Raw genomic sequence first — 21,803 nt, 5'->3', positions numbered from 1 at the left:
CCTCTATGCCAAATAGCTTCTCTGCTTAATTCAAGTTAATATTTAGGTGTCCCTAAATATTCTGTTGTAGTTATCACAATTGTATAGAAATATTATGCACCACTCTAGATATTAAATCTGAAATCATAAAGGATTGGGATTAATAATTAGCTTTCACTATGTTGCCATAAAGAGGTGAACCCTTTCAAGTGGGCATAGTCTTAGAGATTTGGTCACTGAGAAAGAGTGATCAAAAAGGATGCTAAGATCAATATCCTTTCTTCCTCTTCCTTCTTTTTCTTCTCTGTCTCCTTCTCTCTCTCCCTCTTCCCCTCCTCCACTTTCTCCCTTTCCTGACTTCAATTCCTCCTCTTCTTTACTTCCTGTCTTCCGTGAATACACATACTCAATCACATGTTCCTGACATGGGGTAATGTGCCACCACCAAACCAAAGCAATGATGATAAGAAACATAAACTGAAATGTATAAAAGCAGAAGTCAAGATTAATCTTTCCTTCTTTTATGTTAATTTTATAAAGTATTTTGTTATATTATTAGGAGACTGACACAGCCTGCTTTCATTTATTATAAGGGATAAAATTTACTGGAAAAAAATCTGACCAACATCGCCCTAATGAAATGATTGATTAAATTAATATTATATTAGGACAAATCTACTTTAAAATATTAGATATACTTCAATAAGAGGCAAACAATTCACCATTATTGTTTGCTATGAAAAGACAGCAGAATTCACCCTGTTCCTCAAGGAAATTGACCTATTATTGGCACTATTGTCAATTTAATAAATGATGTAAGAAGACTGAAGAACATTTCAACCCAAACTGCATGATATAAAATTTACTTTGTCCCCTGTAAACAACCTTTTAATTCTATGTCTTGTTCTCAAAATGGCTTGTATTTTATTCTAATAACATTTTTTAATTAACTTGAAGTGGTTTTATGGAAATTGCTGTTAGACAAAGCAGTTTATGAATAGTGTTTATTGAGGTTTTTTTTTTTATTTTTTTCTCTCCTGAGGTTTGAACTTTGGGTCGGGACGATGTCCCTGAGCTCCTCTGAATGAACGCTAGAACTCTACCACTTGAGGCACAGCAGCACTTTCAGATTTTTCTGAGATTTAATTGGAGATAAGAATATCACAGACTTTCCTGGCTGGGGTGGCTTCAAACCTCAATCCTCAGCCTCCTGAGTATCTAGGACAGCAGGTGTGAGCTGCTAGTGCCTGGCTTAATACAATGCATCTTTTTTTATTTTTAGGCTAGCCCTGGGGTTTGAACTCAGGGCCTTGGCAATGTCCTTGTGCGTCTTTTCCTCATGCTAACACTCTACAACTTGTGTCATAGTGCCAATTCCATCTTTTTTTGTTGTTTAAGTAGTACTGAGGAATCAAACCCAGGGTTTCACACATGCAAGGCAAGCAGTCTACCATTAAGCTACATTCCATGGTCAGTACAATGCATCTTGATGATCATTATCCCTCATCCCTCTCAATTCTCTCTCATCCCTCTATTTACATAATTTTTTAGAATATTCACTCACTCACAATATCTTGTATAGTCACTCAGAGAATATATCACAGATCATATTTTCTTGATAGTCTTATTCATCAACATAATAAACTTATACATTACAGAATTCTGTGCTTTTAAATTCTAAATTATCACTCAGATTCACTGACTACTATGCTAAAATTTTTCCTAAGGTTAATGCAAAAGTACTCTGTAATTCTTCGATAAAATACAATGATTCTTAGAATGTTAAAGAGTTGGTGTAAGAATATCACCCTCAGTTCTAGAACATTTTATATCACTACTCTCTCAAAGTACTGCAATATTTATCAGTAATCACTTCCTGTCATCATTTTAACCTACCTTCCCCTTGAGCAGCTATTATTTCATATTCTACATCTACAGATGTGCCAACATTAAAAAGCTCATGTAATTAGAAAATATAGTCTATTTTATCCATTTAACCCATGTAATATTACTGTTTCCAAAGTAAGTCCATTCAAATTTTTCTCATGGATAGAGCATATTGTTTTATATGCATGTGTATATTGGTATAACATGGGGGATTTCAATATTTTATTATATGGTATTGTAAAAGGTTTTGCTATGTATATTCTTGTACATGTGTCTCATTGGACATATGTTGAAACATATTTTGTATATAAAATTATGATTCAAAATCCTGGATCATAGAGGCAACTTTCTGTGTATTATCTTAAAGATCGCCAGTATGTTTAACAAACTGACTATATCATTTTAAGTGTCAAGCACCAATGTATAAGGATTCCAATTTCTACATAGTGGTTGTGCAGAGCTATCTTATTGTTGTTTCTATTTCCCCTAATTTCTATATGTATGCAATGTCTAGGTATGTTATGATCTTTCCATGTCTCCCTTTGTTGTTGTTATATTACTATAGAGATATGTATTTGGACTTTTTGATAACTTATTCAGGATGGCTAAAGTTTTTCATTGTCACTAATATGCTCTTAAAATATTTCTGATTCGTCTCTTTAAATAAGTGTATATGTATACACATTATGTGTACATATACATATATTCATACTTAATATGTGTATATATACAAATACCTATAGATATGTATACATATATATGAATATACGGATGTGTATGTACATGTATATAGATATATGTGTATTATTATTTTCATTTGTCTGTATCTTATCTGTATCTTTCATTTCACCACAGAAACTGTATTTATCCTTTATGTCATATTGAATACCAATGCCTATGGAAGATATTTATTAATTGGTGTATATTAATTGTACAAAGAAATTTTATTGAAATATTTTACACACTCACATATTGATCAAGGGCCTGATTAACCTGTTTCTGTCTTTCTCCATTCCCATTGTCCCTTACTTCTCAACTGTTTACTGTGAATTTCTTTGTGCTAACTCCACACACTGTCAAAATGTATTAAAGTGATATTCACCCTCCGTCATTGAAAATTATACAATGCTGAATTTAAAAGCAAAATTAAAAAATCTAAATAAAAATCTGAATAAATGGGGACATATCATTTTTGTGGATTGGAGAATACAATTGAACAAAGATATAAATTGCCTCCCTACTTTTTTGATCATTCATGGGGCTTGAAATCTGGGCCTAGGTGCTGTCCCTCAGCTCTTCAGCTCAAAGTGAGGGCTCTACCTATTGTGCAACTGTGCCATTTCTGGCTTTCTGGTGGTTAATTGGACATAAGAGTCTTTCGGACATTCTTGTTCCGCAATCCTCAGATCTCAACCTTGTATACAGCTAGGATTACAAGCATGAGCTAACAGCACCCAGTTTCACAGTTTTATTTATAGGTCTATGACAATTTCGAAAAACACCTGACCAGCACTCTTTGACTCATTGACAAAGGAAAATAAACTGGAACATATTTCTCTGTCGAATATTAAACCTGTTAGCGTAAAATGTTATGTTTGTAGAGGAAAGATTACACTGCTCAATGGGCCTGTAAGGCACCATATTAGAACCACATAATTATTATCAAGGAATATTTAATAAGGGGTAAAACTAAGTATTTGTGGAATGAAATTCTCTTTAATAAGTGGTGATAGGTTAGACAGTATTGGGGAGAATTAAAGAGAGAAAATTGACTTATTGAAATATTACCTTCAAGCAGGATTAAAACATGCATATAAAACAAAAGGAGTGATGTAAACGTAAAGCAAAGAATGATGTCTTGACAATTTTGGAGATGAAGCATTCTTAACTTACACATTAAAATTATAGGAAAGGAAAACTTGATATAGTCGAACTCAATAAAAGTGTAAAATAATTTGGTCTGTGAAAGCTCATATACAATTAGTGAATAGAATTTGGGGGCAGGGGCTCATCAATTTTGTCCTAGCTACTTGGGACGCTGTGATTTGAGTATTGCTGTTTGAAGCCAGACAACAAAATGAAGTCCCTGAGAATCTTAACTCTGATTAATCAGCAAAAAACAGATGTGAGGTATGACTCAAAGGGTTAATTGTTAACAAAATGCAACAAATCTCAGGAACCCTGAGTTCAAACCCCAAGACCGTACATACATGTACAAAAATAATGGTAGTAATTCTAATAGTGTTGAAGATGATGATGATGATGATGATGATGATGATGATGATGATGATGATGATGATGATGATGTTGATAATGATGATGAAGGGTACTCATAGTCAAGGATAAAATATTTGCAAATCTTATAACTGAAGAATGCCTCAAATCTAGACTGTGCATAGAACTCTCAAAACCTAATAAAAAGAACATCAATTCAAAACCAGCAAAATACAGCTTGTGTAAAAGAAACACAAGGAAAACATCATCAATCCTCAAATAAATGCACATTAAAATAAAACGACATCACAAAACATGTATGAGAATTACTTAACATAAAACAAAAATGACCTTAATAATGATATCAAGAAACAGAGAAACTGAATGCTGGTAGAAATGTCCAATTGGAAAGCTAATTCTGAAAACATTTTGACAGGTTACTAGAATATGAAATATGCAACCACCCACACCATCGCACAGGAATTGAGCTCTTCAGGCTTTGTCTCATAGAAATAAAATGTAACATTCACCCAAAGGCCAAAACACTGGATTATAGCAGCATTATTTCCTCTAGTCAAAGAAATGGAAATCAACTCAGGCTTTCTTCAGATAAATGGGAAACTAATTTTCTTACATTCTCTAATAACAGAACCCAAAGGCAACTCGAGTGAGTACAATACAATATTAAGGCATAAAATAACTGGGAATAATCTACCATAGATTTGAAGGTAATCTTAAAAGCTTATTTACTGCATGGTATAGAAGTCGGTTGCCAGGATGAAACAGGTTTGGGATGGGACAAAGAGAAGTAGTGGGTTTAATTATTAAAGAGAAGCATGAAACAGACTTATTTTTGGTAAAGTAATGTATCTGTAGATATGGGATATTCATATAATTGATAAAATATATTGGACTTAATATGTGCACAAAGTAATTAAAATAACTGAAGTATTTGTGAAATATTAATGTCCTAATTGTGATGTCATACTATATATAAATAAATTGGAAAAAGTATTCAACAGATTTATCTGTGTTATCATAACATCATAAAGATCCATATTAACCTCAGTAGACATTAATGATATCTAGAAAACAGAAGTCAACATTGAATGTTTACAATGAAAAATAGTCTAGGTTCAAGTTTCAGATGAATCATACCTTGCTAATCAGAAGACAGATTTAGAAGACTGATATCAGTGCCAGTTTTGACAAAATTCATGAAAAATTACCAAAAAATAAGCTAGATATAGTGTAAATTCCCTGTTATCTCACACTTTTGGAAGCCATAGGTAGATATCATCGCTCATGGAGATTTGGCCTGAAAAATAATCTAAAGTGGTTAGATCCTTAGAAACTTCAAGCACCAGTAGTGCCAAAGGAACAAAGAAAAGAAGAAAACAGAAAGGAAAGGATAGAAAAGGAAACTATTTCCTCTTCATACTTGCAGTTTCATGTCATTAGGTACAAGAATTGAGAGTATTTGTTTGAGGATTCAGGCCTCTCTAATGTGAGAGCATTTATTTCAAATAATTATTGTATTACTACTATTTATTAACTTATTATTCTTGGAGATTGAACCCATGGCTTTGTACATATTAGTCTAGTTCTACAACTGAGCAGTATTCTAGCTCTCTTGTACAGTTTTGGAAATTGTTTATGAATTCTTCAATAGTTAGCTATTCTACTTTTCATCTTATCTTTTCTCTCCCACCTTTTCCCCTACATATTTTAGTTCATGTGTTGAAAACTTTCCTCAATTTTATCTTCTATATGTAGAATCTTGCTGCTGAGTTTACAGAGGAGTCGGTTGTTTTATGACACCTTTTAAAAATATATACATATATATGTAATTCACATGTATGATTGATTCTTAGAGTTCATTACAATAAGCAACATTTATCTCATCTATGCACATAGGTATTGAGCCATTGTGATCCTCTCCTAAGAATAGCTTCCCTTCTTCTTGCCATGCGAATGCTTAGAGGGCTGTTATTTAATCATGTCCAAGTGTAATTATTTGTCTTTTACTATCTATTGTATTAAATTGTAGATTTATGGACATGGTGCAATTATTACAAATGAGGAAAACCATGCAGCATATATTTAATTGGACCTGGCTTATTTCACTTAATATCATTTTTTCCAGTCTTTCCATTTCTTCAGGAATAGTGTAATGCCATTCTTTCAAATGGAAGCACAGAATTCTATCAATACAAGAGAATTGAAAACCTAGAAATGAATCTACTCCTACAGGCACATAATCTTTAATAAGGCAGCCAGAAACACAGGATGGATGAAAGACAGCCTCTTCAAAAAATTGTGCTGGTAGAATTGGCTTTACTCAGAAAACTGAAGTTAGATCCTTATATATCCCCCTGCACCAGAATTTATGCCAAATGGATCGCAGACCTCAATGTAAGTCCAGATACCTTGAGAATGTTACAGGAAGAGTTAGAGGAAACCCGAGGGCTACTTGGCACAGGTCACAACTTCCAAAGTAAGCCTGGATAAATGAGATTACATCAAACCAAATCAATCATTTGTCAGACTCAAAAGCCATGAAGAAAAAAGAGATAGTGTTGCACAGATTTATTAGGGAGCAAACCTACCGATGAGAGTCTCAGCCAATGCTATACCCTTACTGCATTTTCTAACTAGGTTATTTATTATGATTTTACATGAATACAAGTGTTTTCTGATGGGCATTAGTAAGAAAACAACTAATGCTAAAACACAGATAACATGTAGAATGAGTTGTAGCTGGAGAAAGGGCGAGATTAAGGCAGGGGGGTGTAGTTCAAAGACTTGGTTTGGTGCCAGCTAAGTAATGTAAAGCTGCACAAACGAAGAGGTGTAAAGCAGGAGTTGTTATAAACAAAAGCAGTGGTCTTAAGCCTCAAAATAAGGACCCCAGTCTGTGTGAACAAAACAGTCTCTAACATGAGATTCTTTTTAAATTAACAAGAACGATTTTAGATTTTTACAGAATTGGGATGGTGCATAGTCACAGGCAATGTCTGGTATGTCAGGTAATCCAGTCCGCTCTTTCAAATGTTACCCAATAGCCAGGTTTCAATTGAAATGACTACAATGAAATTGTACAAATGAGACTGTGACTTTTCCCTCTCATGAATCAAAATTCTGTCAAATGATTTCTGTCTTCCAGATGTTTAAATAACATTTCTCATGATCTTTTCTACTATTTTGTCTTCAGTATTGATGTTCATAATATTTTTTTGTAGTTGTCTTGTGTGTGTATGACATTTCTAGGGCTTGAACTCAATGTTTATTGTATCCCTTGTATTTTTTTGTTCATGGCTGATGACAATCTATTCCTTGAGCCACATCTTCACCTTCTGCTTCTTGTCTATTTAGACTGACATTTAACCCAAATCTTCAGGTCTTAGCCTCCTGACTTTCTAGGATTATACACATGAGCCGCAAACACCAAGTTTTACTTTACCATTATTTTAATTATGTGTTAGAAGAAAGTGGAAGCATGTTTGTGTTAATTGTGCAATTTTCAAATATAAGTTTGAATCAACTTGATATAATGTAGCTGTTATCAATTTTAAGTTAAATCAATGAATATTCCACATTCCCAAAGAAATATAATTGGAAACAAAAGGCATAATTTTTTTCTTAAAACAAGTAATGGAACCATGAATTCCTTTCACTTTAAAATCATGTTTTATATAACTTTAATTAGCAGACTTCCATGACTATAAATAAATCTACTTATTGTATACCACAAGATGTAAAATTATAGTTAAGAGTAGATATTTCATCAGAGCCAGAAGATAAGGTTTTGAGCATTCTCACTAAAAAGAAATGTTATACAACATATTTATGAATGGGATTACCATTGAAGAACTTCATAAATATGTAAAAACTACTTGTGTAGCTAGGGCTAGCGGCTCATGCTTGTAATCTTAGCTACTAAGGAGGCTGAGAGCTGAGAATCATGGTTCAAAGCCAGCCTAGACAGGAAAGACCATGAGACTCTTATCTCCAATGAGCCACCAGAAAACTGGCAGTTGATTAAGTCAGAGAGCACTAGTTTTGAGCTGAAGAGATGAGGGACAGTGTCCAGGCCCAGATTGCAAGCCCCAATGACCGAAAAAAAATTTAAACAGTTAAAAATAAACATATTTTGACATACATATTAAAATATATTCTAAAAAATTTAATTTCCTTTTTCAGGTTTTTAAAGTTTTCATCATAGAGGTCCTTCACTTCTTTGGTTAAGTTAATTCCTAGGAATTTTGTTTTTTGTGGGCTATTACAAATGGAGTTGCTTTCCTAATTTCAGCCACACTTTTCTCATTGTTGGCATAAAGAAAAGCCATTGATTTTTGAGGGTTAATTTTATACCCTGCTACTTTGCCAAAGTTTTGAATCAGCTTGAGTAATTTGGGAGTGTAGTCTATGGGATACTTTAAATGCAAGATCATGTCATCTGCAAAGAGGGAGAGTTTTATTTCTTCTTTCCCTATCTGGATCCCCTTTACATCTGCAACATGTCTTATTGCTGTAGCTAGGCATTTTAATAGTAGGTTGAATAGAAGTGGAGAGTGTGGACATGCTCCTGGATTGGAAACATTAACATCGTGAAAATGGCAATATTTCCCAAGGCTATCTACAAATTCAATGCGATGCCTATCAAAATTTCAACCTCATTCTTAAATAGAAGAGGAAATCCAAAAATTCATATGGAACAATAAAAGACCCAGAATAGCATAAACGCTCCTCAACGGAAAAAACACAGCTGGAGGAATATCAATACCAAATTTCAAACTCTACTATAAAGCCATAGTAAGCAAAACAGCTTGGTACTGGCACAAAAACAGACCTCAGGAACAATGGAATAGAATTGAAAACCCAGAAATGAATCTACAGACCTATAGCCATCTAATAGTTGATAAGGGAGCAAACAAAATAGAATGGAATAAAGACAGCCTCTTCAGTAAATGGTGCTGGCAAAATTGCTTAACTACTTGTAGAAAACTAAAGCTGGATCCTTATATATCACCCTGGACCAGAATCAACTCCAAATGGATCAAAGACCTCGGAGTAAAAGCAGACACTCTAAAAACATTACAGGATGGAATAGGAGAAACCCTAGGTCTCCTTGGCTCAGGCCGAAATTTTCTTAATAGAGACCCGGAAACACAACAAATCAAAGAAACACAACAAAACAAATGGGATTGCACGAAGTTGCAGAGCTTCTGCATGGCAAAGGACATAGCTAGCAAGATTAATAGAAAGCCCACACATTGGGAGAAGATCTTCACTAGCCATACAACGGACAAGGGTCTCATTTCTATAATATACTTGGAACTCAAAAAATTAAATCCCCCAACAACAAATCCTCAAAGAAACAACTGTCCAATAAATAAGTGGGCTAATTACTTAAAGAGAAACTTCTCTGAGGAAGAAAGAAGGATGGCCAATAGACACATGAAGAAATGCTCAACCTCCCTAGCCATAAAGAAATGCAAATCAAAACAACATTGAGATACCACCTCACTCCAGTTAGAATGGCAAAAATCAAGAACTCTAACAACAGATGCTGGAGGGGATGTGGACAGAACGGAACCTTACTGCATTGTTGGTGGGAGTTTAAACTTGTCCAAACTCTTTGGAAAGTATTATGGAGGTTCCTCAAATGACTCCACATAGAGCTCCCCTATGACCCAGCAGTCTCACTTTTGGGCATTTACCAAATGTTTACAAACAAGACCACACTAAAGCTACCAGCACAACTATGTTTATTGCAGCATTATTTACCATAGCTAAGATATGAAACCAACCCAGATGCCCCTCAGTAGAAGAATAGATCAAGAAAATGTGGTGTATATACACAATGAAATTCTATGCCTCCATCAGAAAGAATGACATTGCCCCATTTGTTAGGAAATGGAAAGACTTGGAAAAAATTATATTAAGTGAAGTAAGCCAAGCCCAAAGAAACATAGGTCCCATGATTTTCCTTATTTACAATATCTAGTATATGTATGAGTCAAGTAAAAAAGGTCAGATAAGGTGATATTAGGAAAATGAACCCTAAGATATGTATTTTAAATGTTTTTTTCTTTCATGCATTTATTTCTAACGCAATTATAAGATTATTTCTTTGTTGCTTTGTATGTCCCTCCCCCACAGTATAACCACTGCTTTCACTGTATTTGATGTCGGTATAATTTGTGGAGGGGAAGGGGAAAAACAAGTCGTTTAAATAAGGATACATATGGACCTGTTGCAACAATGAGAAGTAAAAGTTTTCATGTAGAAAACGAACTTTACAACTTGGGATGGGGAGGATTGGGTTGGGAAGGAGGGAGTATGCAAAGGGATTGGAAGGTTAAACAAAGGAGGAGGCTACAATGATAAGAAATGTACTCACTATCTTGCCCATGTAATTGTAACCCCTCTACAATATTAAACTAAGATAACAAAAAAAGAGAAAAAATATTCTAAAAATTCAAATCTTCACTAGATATAATAGTTTATATAAATGTAGAGCAGTGTTTTCTGGTTTTAATTGTCATTGAATCAATTGTGGAAATCACACATTTCTCACTCAATTCATATTTGTATGTTTATACACTTATATGCCATAAGTATAATTAACTGATAAGCGATAGGCAGTGCTGTTTTATTAATCTCCCTAGGGTTTCTAACATTAACCCTTCTACCCTAAAATCCATATGCCTTCAAACTTTGTAAAAAGTTTCATCTCATTAGATCAAAAAATTATAAGCCATAATCATTGTTTGGAACAAGTGCAACAATTTACATGCATTTCACTTAGTTTAAGAACCAAAACATTCAAGTCATCTTAACCATACCAGTAATAGCAAAATGTCTTCTGAGCTTTTCCATCTCTTAAGAGATGAAAATCTTTAATTATACATCTTTTTTTCTGTCCAACACCTTATATCTTAGGAAGATGTTTTTGTGTAACCCTGTGTTCCTGATTAGAAGACCGGAACAAAAGCAATAATGAAAATAGCCAAGGAAAATACTTGAAAACAATTAAAAAAGCAATCGCACACACTGCTGTTTTCACCGGTTTCAATGAGAATATGCGTTAAAGTTTCATGCTTTTTATTATCATTCAAAGAGCAATAATTAAACTTGAATTAGCAATGAAGAAAAGAAAACTTCGTTTGAAAACAGCTTGACTGAACAATCCAACATAAGCATAATGAATTTATATCGTTTTTCTATGTTGTTGCCAAAATAATAGAGAGCAACACCCAAAAGCAGGAAAGTAACTAAGCCAAAGCAATAATGTTTTGCTATAAAATAATTGTGAGGTTCTGACTCTTTCAAAGTCAGGCTTGCAAAGAGGAAAAGTGTATTTGATTTAGTGTGAATGATAAAAAGTATAAAATTCCTTTATTAATGTTTTACATATCTTGACTAGGATTTCTCATGTTGGAGAAGAGGAAAGGTATGTAAAAGTTCAGGATTGTTTGACTATTCCCCAAGATCATTCTTATTTATCAGCTATAGCAACACAAGTAGCTTTGGTTACTCTTAGAATCGTGCTTGTTTACATTTAGAAGCTTTATTAGTTGCTGGGTTATAACTGCAAACCCTTGAGTATTAATAAAAAGTCCTTTCCTAAGTGAGGAAAGTTGCAGTGAAAAGAAACATAAAATATCAAAGACTTAGCATAGTGGAAACTATTTTCTAGCTATATCACAATCTGTAGGTGTAGATTTTGTTTCACATTGTTCCATAGGACCCATTTTTGTTATCTTCTTTTTCAACATCTAGTAATCCTATAACATTCTATGACATCCTGGGAATCTATATCTTCACTGGATTCTCTAATTTCTGTTGGAAAGTTAGGAAGAATAGGAAATTGAGTTTTTCTTTCTGTCATCATATTTTGTATTACTTTACACACTATAACTCAAAATGACATAAATTTTCTTTATAATATTATGAGACAGATTTCATTTCCATATTCTTATGCTAGCCTTCTACATAAGTTTGGTAGTTAGTAATCCCAAAATGTGAAAATAAAGTTAGGGAGCTTCTTATTTAGATATTATTTAGAATTTCAAGACTTCATTAATGAAGGCCCCTAGTGTCGCGACCACCTCGACCAGCAAGGAAGACACGACCTGGGATTCTTCTCAATGCGGTTTATTCACAAACCTTGTAACAAGCTTCTCTCCCACTTCTCTCCTGCCCACTTCTTCCTGGTTCTTCCTGCTTCTCCTTTCCCTCAGCCCCCGTGCTCCGGTTATAAGCCTCCTGGATGGCCAATCCCGAAGCGCCACGTGGCATATACCGATAGGGCTGCAAACACGGAAGCAAACTAGGAGCCAAGTCATAGCCACATAAGGAGTTGTTTTTACAGAGAGCACTCGTCACCGGGAAGATGGAAGGCGGGAGCCAGCACCATCTTACCAAGGAGCTACAATGTTGCTTTTGCGGCCACGCCATCTTTGGTCAAGGCTCCCGCAGCTCTCCACATCTTAGTAGTATTTACATCATACACGTGTACAAAGCCAGTGGCAACTTTTTCTTATTCTCAGAAACTAGGACATGTGGTGTCCTTGTAGTTGCATTAGGAAAAGGCCGAAATTTAGTTAGTTTACAAAACCAAATCTCCTGCAAAAAATTTCTACAAATTAATTGGTTTGAATAATGCATATTTTCATTTTACACTTCTAAAGGACAGAAATCTAAAAGAAATCTGACTAGATTAAAATCAAGCCGTCTACAGAGCTAAAATATTTTTCAGATGGTTCTAGTGGAAAAGTCATTTACTTCCTGTTCTGCTTTCAACAAACTTCAGAATCTGGGTGGTTTTCCTTTATCTTCTAATGTAGCATCTTTACATCTTTCTGATGGTTCTTACCTAATAATGTCCCTTTGAACTACAGCTGGGACTTTTAAGTACCCATTTGACTATACTTTCCCCATCTGATAATTATTCAAATTTGTGTTCCTTGGGTAATGAAAGGTGATTGTTTTACAAAATTATATATAAAATGTAAATCTACATTTGAGGGATTAGATATATGGGGACTATGTATATTTTGGGAAGGTATTTTACTGCCTACCACAATGAGTGTGTAAGCATTCTTTCTACTATCACCTGTTATCCTTTCATTAATTTTGAACAACATATTTCTTCAATGAAATATAACTAGAAAAAATTTAGTTCCTGAAAGCATTTAATCCTGATTAAAACATTGTCATGTACAAGAAATCTTAAATGCTAAAGAGCAGCTCTTGAAACAGTTCTGGAACTATCACTTTTTATACACTTTGCTTTAAAATCTCTTTTCAAGAGCATTTGATTGTTATTATTTTGGAATTATGGTTAATATTTATTTGACTGCTATTTTTAAAGAACGCACCACCCAATACTGGTTCTTTACTTCTAACATTTTTGGGTCTAATCTAGTTTTGAAAGAAACACAGTTATTTGAATTACATGAACTGCTTGTTGAAGTTGAATCAGTGTGGAGAAGAAAAGAAGAAAAAAGGTGTCTCTGTGTGTATGTCACATTAAAAATGTATCTAAAAGCTATATATCTTAAAATCATCTATTTTTCATTATGTTTAGATTCTCATAAAATTTAGCCTCTCAACTCACACAATGTTAATGCAGTCTTATTTCATACCTCCTAAAAGCAAAGGACAAATTACTATTTATTTTAGAAATATTCTTTTTAATTTTTAAAATTTATTTATTTAAAAAACTATATTTTTAAAAAGTTAGCCAATGCAAATGGTGTATTAGTTATTTAGAGTCATGTTCAGACTCTATGAGGGAAGCCAGAAAGGGAAAATAGTCATGTTTTTATTCTTCCTTTTGCCACTCTGATTTACTTCATCTATTTCTGAAAGAATGAAATTCTGGCTTTGAAGCCTTTTGCTTGATATTCACAATGTGACATTCTTCCTTTATTAATAAGAGAATTTGGAGAAAGGATGAGAATTCACACTAGAAAAAGGAGAAGAGCAAAAGAGAAGGTGAAATCTAGATATTTTGTTCTTCCTCATCTCAATCACAAGGTCTGGATAATGATTGTGGATATTAGAAACAGTAGTCTAAAGTGATTAAACACATTTATAAAAAAGTTAGCCTCACAAGTGATCACATAGATAATGCTTATTTATTAAAAAATGTAATAGCATCAAACAGGAAGTGTTATCTATTTGTTTAGTATTTATTTAGTATTTGTTAAATTTTGGTGTGCTGTAGTCAACTATCATAAAAGTATACAAGAATGGTGAGAAACTAATATCTTAATATCATATTCTAATATTAGCTTAATTCTTGCTGTGTTTGAGTTTTGCCTCAATTTCACATGCTATATTCTCCCAGTATATAAGTTGAAAAGATTCCCTCTGTATATATGCTATTTTTATAGCTAAGCGAAAAGAAGTTAGTTCTTAGAGACAAGGGGATAGAAATCTTCCCCTAGAAATAACCTTTGACCACTTCTGGTTCATTTTTGTAAGCTTAAGTATGTCACATGACCCATCTTGACATTGCAGAGTATAGGTAAATCTCCCCTACAGGAAGCTGATGCAGGACAGAATAATATGCCAAGGTATTCAACACTTGAGATAAAGAAGAAAAAGAAGAGAACTATAATACAATCAATCATACTTGCCATCACATGTCTTTGCAGGAAGGAAGGTATTATGTACCTTTGTTTCTAAACCTACTGATATCTTCAAATTATGTCTTTTATGCTTGGATATTACTAGAATTAGAGAACATTTTGATACTGAGACAGCATAAAATGTCAAAGAAATCTGGAGTAATCATTTTAATATTATATTTTTGTTTTGATAGGAACAATACTGTATACTTTCTTACCTAGTCTCTTTTGTTTCCAGAACTGTATTTTGTTAATATATGTGACTATCCACCAGAAGAAATATCTTCATTTATCTGCATCTTGTGCAGATAGCATAGTCAATTATATGTATTGCGAATTCATCAGTAGCACTTTTTAAAAATGCAAAAAATGTGGACAGGGAGCCAATATACATATTTTCCCACCTTTAACTTCCACGTCCTCCTTCTTCCTTCCTTGGAATCACACTCAATCAATAAAAGGCTGATATATTTGGCTTAATTTTATATTGTGAAAATACTGTACAGAGGGGTTACAATGACATGGGCAAGATAATGAGTATATTTCTTATCAAGCGTTGTAGCCTCCTTCTTTGTTTCCCCTTCCCATCCCTTCCCATCCTCCCCCAGCCCCCCACCCAATCCTTTCCACCACCCCACACCAAAGTGGTAAAGTTCATTTTCGACATAACAACTTGTACATCTCATTATTGCAAAGGGCCCGGCTGTATCCCTAGTTAAACGATTTGATTTTGCCCTTCACCTTCACAAATTATACCAACATAAAATACAGTGAAAACAAAGGTTATGCTGTGGGGGAGCGACATACAAAGCAACATAGAAATCAACTTATAAATATGTTAAAAACAATTGTGTGAAAGGAATAAAAAAACATTTAAATACTTATCTTGGGGTCCATTCCCCTAACATCAAGAAAACGTGGTATATATGCACAATGGAATTCTATGCCTCTATCAGAAAGAATGGCACTTGTTAGTAAATGGAAAGAATTGGAAAAAAATTATATTAAGTGAAGTAAGCCAGGCCCAAAGAAATATAGGTCCCATGGTTTCCCTTATTGCAACAACTAGTATTTGTCTGAGTCAAGCAAAAAAGTTCAGATAAGTTGATGTTAGGGAAATGAACCCTAAGATATGTATTCAAATGTTTTTTTTAACTTTCATGCCATTGTTTCTGACACATTTATAAGATTATTTCTTTGTTGTTTTGTATGTCCCTCGTCCAGAGTATAACCCCTGCTTTCACTGTATTTGATGTCAGCATAATTTGTAGAGGGGAAGGGGAAAAACAAATCGTTTGGCTCTTGACCTTGAAAGTGAAGCAGAATGTTTTGGATGTCGGAGATGAATGTTAAATGTTTTTTTTTTCCCCATAATAATGTTACATGAAACGGCCTTATGAGTCCTGCAGTTCTTAACACTGTACTTCCTTAGTGATGTGATAGGAATGTCAACCTTACTGGACTTAGCATTGGTTTCCACTTCCTTTTCTACCATCCAGTCTAAATTAAAATAATGGAATGAAAAAGTAATGCCATCTTAAGAAAGTCATTTAAGGCTATGAGAATGTGGCTTCATGGCAGAGATTGCTTATCATGCATGAAACCCTGGGTTCAATTCCTCAGTACCACATAAACAGAAAAAGAAGTGGTGATGCACCTCAAGTTGTAGAGTGCTAGACTTGAGCAAAATAACTGAAAAGCTCCGGGACAGTTCCATGGTCCTGAGTTCAAGTCCCAGGACTGGCAAAAAAAAAGTCATTTAGCTAGTAAATGACAAATAAAGAAAGTATACTTGAAATATATAATTGTTCTTCCCAACTATGTCTAACAATCGTCCTTAATTCATATACTTTACCTATATTAGAATACTGTGTTGAAAACAAAACAAAAAAAGGTTTGCTAATAGGTCACGGCAGTTAATGTTAGGAATGTGCTTAGATATCAGGTGAGGATTAATCCTGGAAATTTAAAGATTCCAGGCTTCTGAATGGTCACTGCTAATAACAATGAGGATAGTCTAAGTGAGATTTGGAAAACTTTTTGTTCAGTTATGGCACCAAAAACACAGGCTAATTAATAGTTTTGACAGAAGTGAAGAAATAACTCCAGATGGAAGAAATAAATGATAATAATAAATAATTATACCGGAAAATGTCCTAGGGAACCAGTTTTGGTTATTGAAGAACTAGTTATCAACTATGCTTATTCTTCATTGCCTTTAGCATTCTAATCTCTTAGGCTAGTTCTTAATCTCTGTGGGATAAGTTATATCTATTTCTATGTTGTTTTTTCATACCGGATCTTCTTTGCTTTCTAAAAATCTGTCTTTCTCTATTTCTTTATTAACAATTATTGATACTAAGTCCACATTCGCAGACAGCAGAGGATGCTAATGTAAGAGTCCCATAACTCATGAGTCATTAATGTAACAACATGGAAAAGGAGGACATATTTATTGCTACCTCAATTTTTCTGAAAACCTGCAATGTCACATCATTTGATTCAAATTTCCATTCTTTGTCCACATAGTGTCATTAAGTGCACATAAATGCAAATATGAGCCGGGTGTTGGTGGTTCACGCCTGTAATCCTAGCTACTCAGGAGGTTGAGACAAGAGGATTGTAGATCAAACCAGCCTGGTCAGCAAAGTCCATGAGACTCTTATATTCAATTAACCACCAGAAACTCGGAAGTGGTGTTGTAGCTAAAGTGGTAAAACATTCAACTGGAGCTGAAGAGCTGAGGGACATTGCCCAGAATCAGAGTCCAGGCCTCACGACCAATAAACAAAAGTGCAAATATGACATTAAGTTTCCCCAAAAAGAACTACAAAGTCAATAGCAATCTTCCCAAGCAGAAAAAATAATTCCAAAATGATTCAGTGTACCTACTTTTGCTGTTATTTGTCATGGCTTCTTTGTTGGACATATTCTCTTCTTTTAAAAATTGTCAAATATTAGCTTTATAATAAACTTCATCTAATATTTCTCAAATGAGAAGTCCATATAGTTGATGTCACTTGGCTTTCTTACTATCACAGTTCAAAGCCAACCGTGGCAAAAGAAGTCTGTCAAATTCTTATCTCTAATTAAACACCAAATAAAAAAACAGAAGTGGAGTTTTTGTTGAAGCAATAGTGTACAGCTTTGGGGTCAGGTGGGCAGGAAAGACAATTGTTCAGGGACAGTGTCCAGCCTCTGAGTTCAAGCCCCAGAACCAGCACAAACTAAACAAACAAACAAAAAATAACTCCACATATTTCTTTGGGACCATCGTTTAACACTGTTTGAGAAGAGGCTCTTTTTGCTGATCATACACGCTGCATCCTGCTTTTTGGAATCTTTATTGCTATGGCAAACTCAGGACCAGATTAAAGGAATGGATAAAGGACTTCTGCAACAAGACAATCATGCCAGGAGTGAAATATCCATGCATAAGACATTTTAAAACCTCCATGTCTTTATTTCTTTGCAGTAGAACACTTTAAAACAAAGTTATTTCGTTTTTTTCTATGCTGGCCTGCGAATGGCATATTGTTTCTTTTTGTAATACTCTCAACTAGAAGTTTACAGAAAAGTTTTATATGAGTAAAGAACACACTCAAAAAAGTCAGGGACAGATTTTCCTTCCAGCCTTGGATTATTTTCTTGTTCACTAAAAAGAACAGCACAAATTATCTTGAACTTTGTCATTTCTCTATGTTCAATTCCTGTCTTGGAATCATTTACCACTGCCCATAACAGTTCCTTCCATCTACTTCCAATAACAATCTATGGTGCTGCTCCCAGTAAAAATGAATATTTTCTGGCTTCATGGAAATAGCACAAGTACATCTTTGGACATGAGGTAACATGTGTTTCAGAAACAACTTAGAAATGAGAAAATATGGCATTTACATGGCTTATAAAAATTATCCATGTCCATATCGCCATAGAAGATGATGTTAACTGAAATGAATCCCAAGATAGGGACACAACTTTTTTTGCTTTCTTGCTATTTTTTAATGTATCTAACATGTACTATGTCTTTTTTTTGTGGGGGGGTGTTCCGGTGGTGTGTCCTCAACTCTGGGCCTGGGCGCTGTCCCTCAGCTTTCCAACTCAAGGCTAGCACTGTACCACTTGAGCCACAGCACCACTTTCGGCTTTTTTCTTTTTGGTTCTGTGGTTCTGATAAATCAAACCCAGGGCTTCATGCATGCAAGGCAAGCACTATACCACTGAACCACCTTCCCAGCCCTACTATGTCGTTTGTTTGCTTCTGTTCTATTTTCATCCTCCACGGTATTTTTTCACTGTATTTGAGTTTGGTGATCTGCTTCTTGCACATACACTTTCCTAATGTGGGGATGGAAAGGGAAATATCAAAATGCTGAAACAAGGATAAAGTATGATCCATTGTAACAATAAGATGAACAAGACACCATGTAGAGAACAAACTTTACAACTTGGGGAGGGGAGGAAGGAGCTGGGGAGGGGGAGAGAAAAGGGATGGCAGGGGACAAATAAAAGAGGAGCTAACAATGCTCATTAGATAATGTACTCATTAGCTTATTTATGTAACTAACCCACAATAAAAAACATGAAAGAAAACATTATCCTGGAGTACATTAAGTATAAATTTCCTAAATGCTCTGTAAATTAAGCCCAATTTTAATTGGGAAGAAGGTTCTCAGAAACATTTTTTTGTGAGTGTGGGTGTTGTTCATTCTTTCCCAAGTGTACATAGGTTAACATTAGGAGAAACAATAGGAATAATAGGAGAAAGAGAAGTTCTGTGTTTAAGTATAATGGTTCAAAACACTATAGAAGACTCTGCAAATAAGACAACTTTGAAACAATAAGGCCAAGGCTAATATGTCGATCTATGAGTGTGATATAGAGAAAGCATTACTACTAAGTAGAACATGACATATGAGGCTCTTTCATCTCTTTCATCATGGTAGCTAATTATGTAAATTAGTGAAAATTACAGTGGAAGTATAATTTCCGTTCCTAGCAAGTCAGATATAAGAGCATGGACATAACTGGAAAAAAAGGCCATGTTGAGAGAGCAAGAATGATACTAGCAATGAACTGGTGGCTAAGATCACTTTTCTTTTTCTTTTTTTCTTTCTTTGCCTTTCTCTCTCTTTTTTATGGTAGTGGGGCTTAAATCTGGACTTGTGAACTGTCCCTCTGCTATTCAGCTCAAGGCTAGTGCTCTACCACTTGAGCCACAGTGCCATTTCAGGATTCTAGTAGTTAATTGGTGAAAAGAGTCTCTGGGACTTTCCTAGCTGGGCTGGCTTTGAACCCCATCCTCAGATCTCACTGCCACCAGGCTTAAGATCACATTTTTAACAGTGTACACATAGGATATGTAATGTGTATGTTCATCTATCTTTATATGTATTCTTGAGTTAAAAATTTGGGCTACAGCTCAGACTTTATACTCACAAAAATGTTTGTCGTTTAAAAGTTGATACTCCTGGAGAAATAAAACCTAAGAATGTAAAGGAGTCTGGGAAGTTCAGTTTATATCCAGCCTGAGAAGAACAGGCTTTGAGACACTACCTATAATTATCCAGGCAAAAGCTGGATTGGGAGAAGGGCTCAGGAGATGGAATACCAGTCATGAGCAAGATGGCTGAATAAGAGATTGAGGCTTTTGCATACATACATACAAACATACATATACACATACACTCAGAGGCACTTATATGTGCACAAACAAATGCACAAATGAAACAACTCTCAGAATATGTAGAAACGTTAGAAAACAATAGAAAATATTTCCTGAGTAAGACTAGAATCAAGTGATAATTTTTAATATTAGAAAGTATTCAAGTGAATTTTCTTCAAAAATGTTTGAGACTATTACATAGGTAGGGACTAGAGATAGTAAGAGAGTCAAGTAATCATTATTAATGGGATCAGATCCATGGAGGAATGAATCAGAGACCCCTGCAGGTGCATCTGGAAATGTTCATATCCTGTGTCAAATGTTAGAACATCTTTCAAAACTGTACATAAACAGTCTGAGCAGTCAGTCTCATGGATAACATCATCAGAGAAGTTCAGAATTGCTAGTCTGTATCTAGATTAAATAAACCAACAAACCATGTTAGGACAATGTGATACAAGACAAAAATTCTAGCACTGAGACTAAGACAGGAGATTAGAGAGTGGAATTACATAGCGATACCTTCCCTCGACCAGGTAGCATAATTTTGTCTCAATAAAACAAACCAAACAACAAGAAAGGAATACACAGTTTGAAGTTTGGGCTAATTTTGTCACTATGTTTTGAGATGTCAACTTTCCTATTGACATGCAACTCATATATAATCCTCAGTTGTGTTTTAAATGCTCTTTTCATTACAGAACATTCCCAGATGTAAAACGGCTCATGATTCCCAACGAAAAATTTGAAAAAGTAAGCATCATTCTGTTGGATTCTAAAGAAATGATGAAGGATTATGACAGCTTAAGCCTGGAGAAATAGCAAAGTTCATCTAATGTAGGACTTAGTAGACCTGGTTAAATTAGAATTTAGATTTAAAATAATGATTTTGGTTTGTAATTTCATATTCTATAGGATATTACAAAATGCTTTTCAAGTAGATGATTTAATCTCGTCCCTGGCCTCTGTCTCCTGAAGGCTTCTGGGTATGAACAGGAAAGTTCATTTATATCTGTCCTCAGAGGCCTCCTCCCCTCCCAGCATGTAGGGGCATGCCCCAGCCATCACGCTGGGCCCGGAACTGGCTCCAGAGCCAGACCAACCCATCCCTCCTTCTCTCCTTGTGCCAGGACGCGTGTGGGAGTTAGAGTCCACCTGGCCTTCTGTTCCCATGGCCGCCACGGGCCTCATGTTCTCCAGCCATTCCCACCCCCTGTCCCATGCCCCAGAGCCTGGATGCTAACCGCTCCCCCCTTTCCTGTTTCTCCAGGCCCCAGTTCCTGCACATCCAGCAGTCTAGGCCATAAGTGTGCCTGCCCCTAGGACAACAGCCTTCCAGCACTTCTGTGCTCAGCACCAGATGGGGCTTTTCACAACTCTCTCCATCCCCCCCCCAGCCGCCAGCTCTTCCC

Source organism: Dipodomys merriami, unplaced genomic scaffold, assembly GCF_024711535.1.
Source record: "Dipodomys merriami isolate MVZ:Mamm:240054 unplaced genomic scaffold, mDipMer1.0.p SCAF_262, whole genome shotgun sequence".
NCBI lineage: Eukaryota > Metazoa > Chordata > Mammalia > Rodentia > Heteromyidae > Dipodomys > Dipodomys merriami.
The sequence above is the reverse complement of the archived record's forward strand: the minus strand, read 5'-3'. Positions refer to the sequence as shown.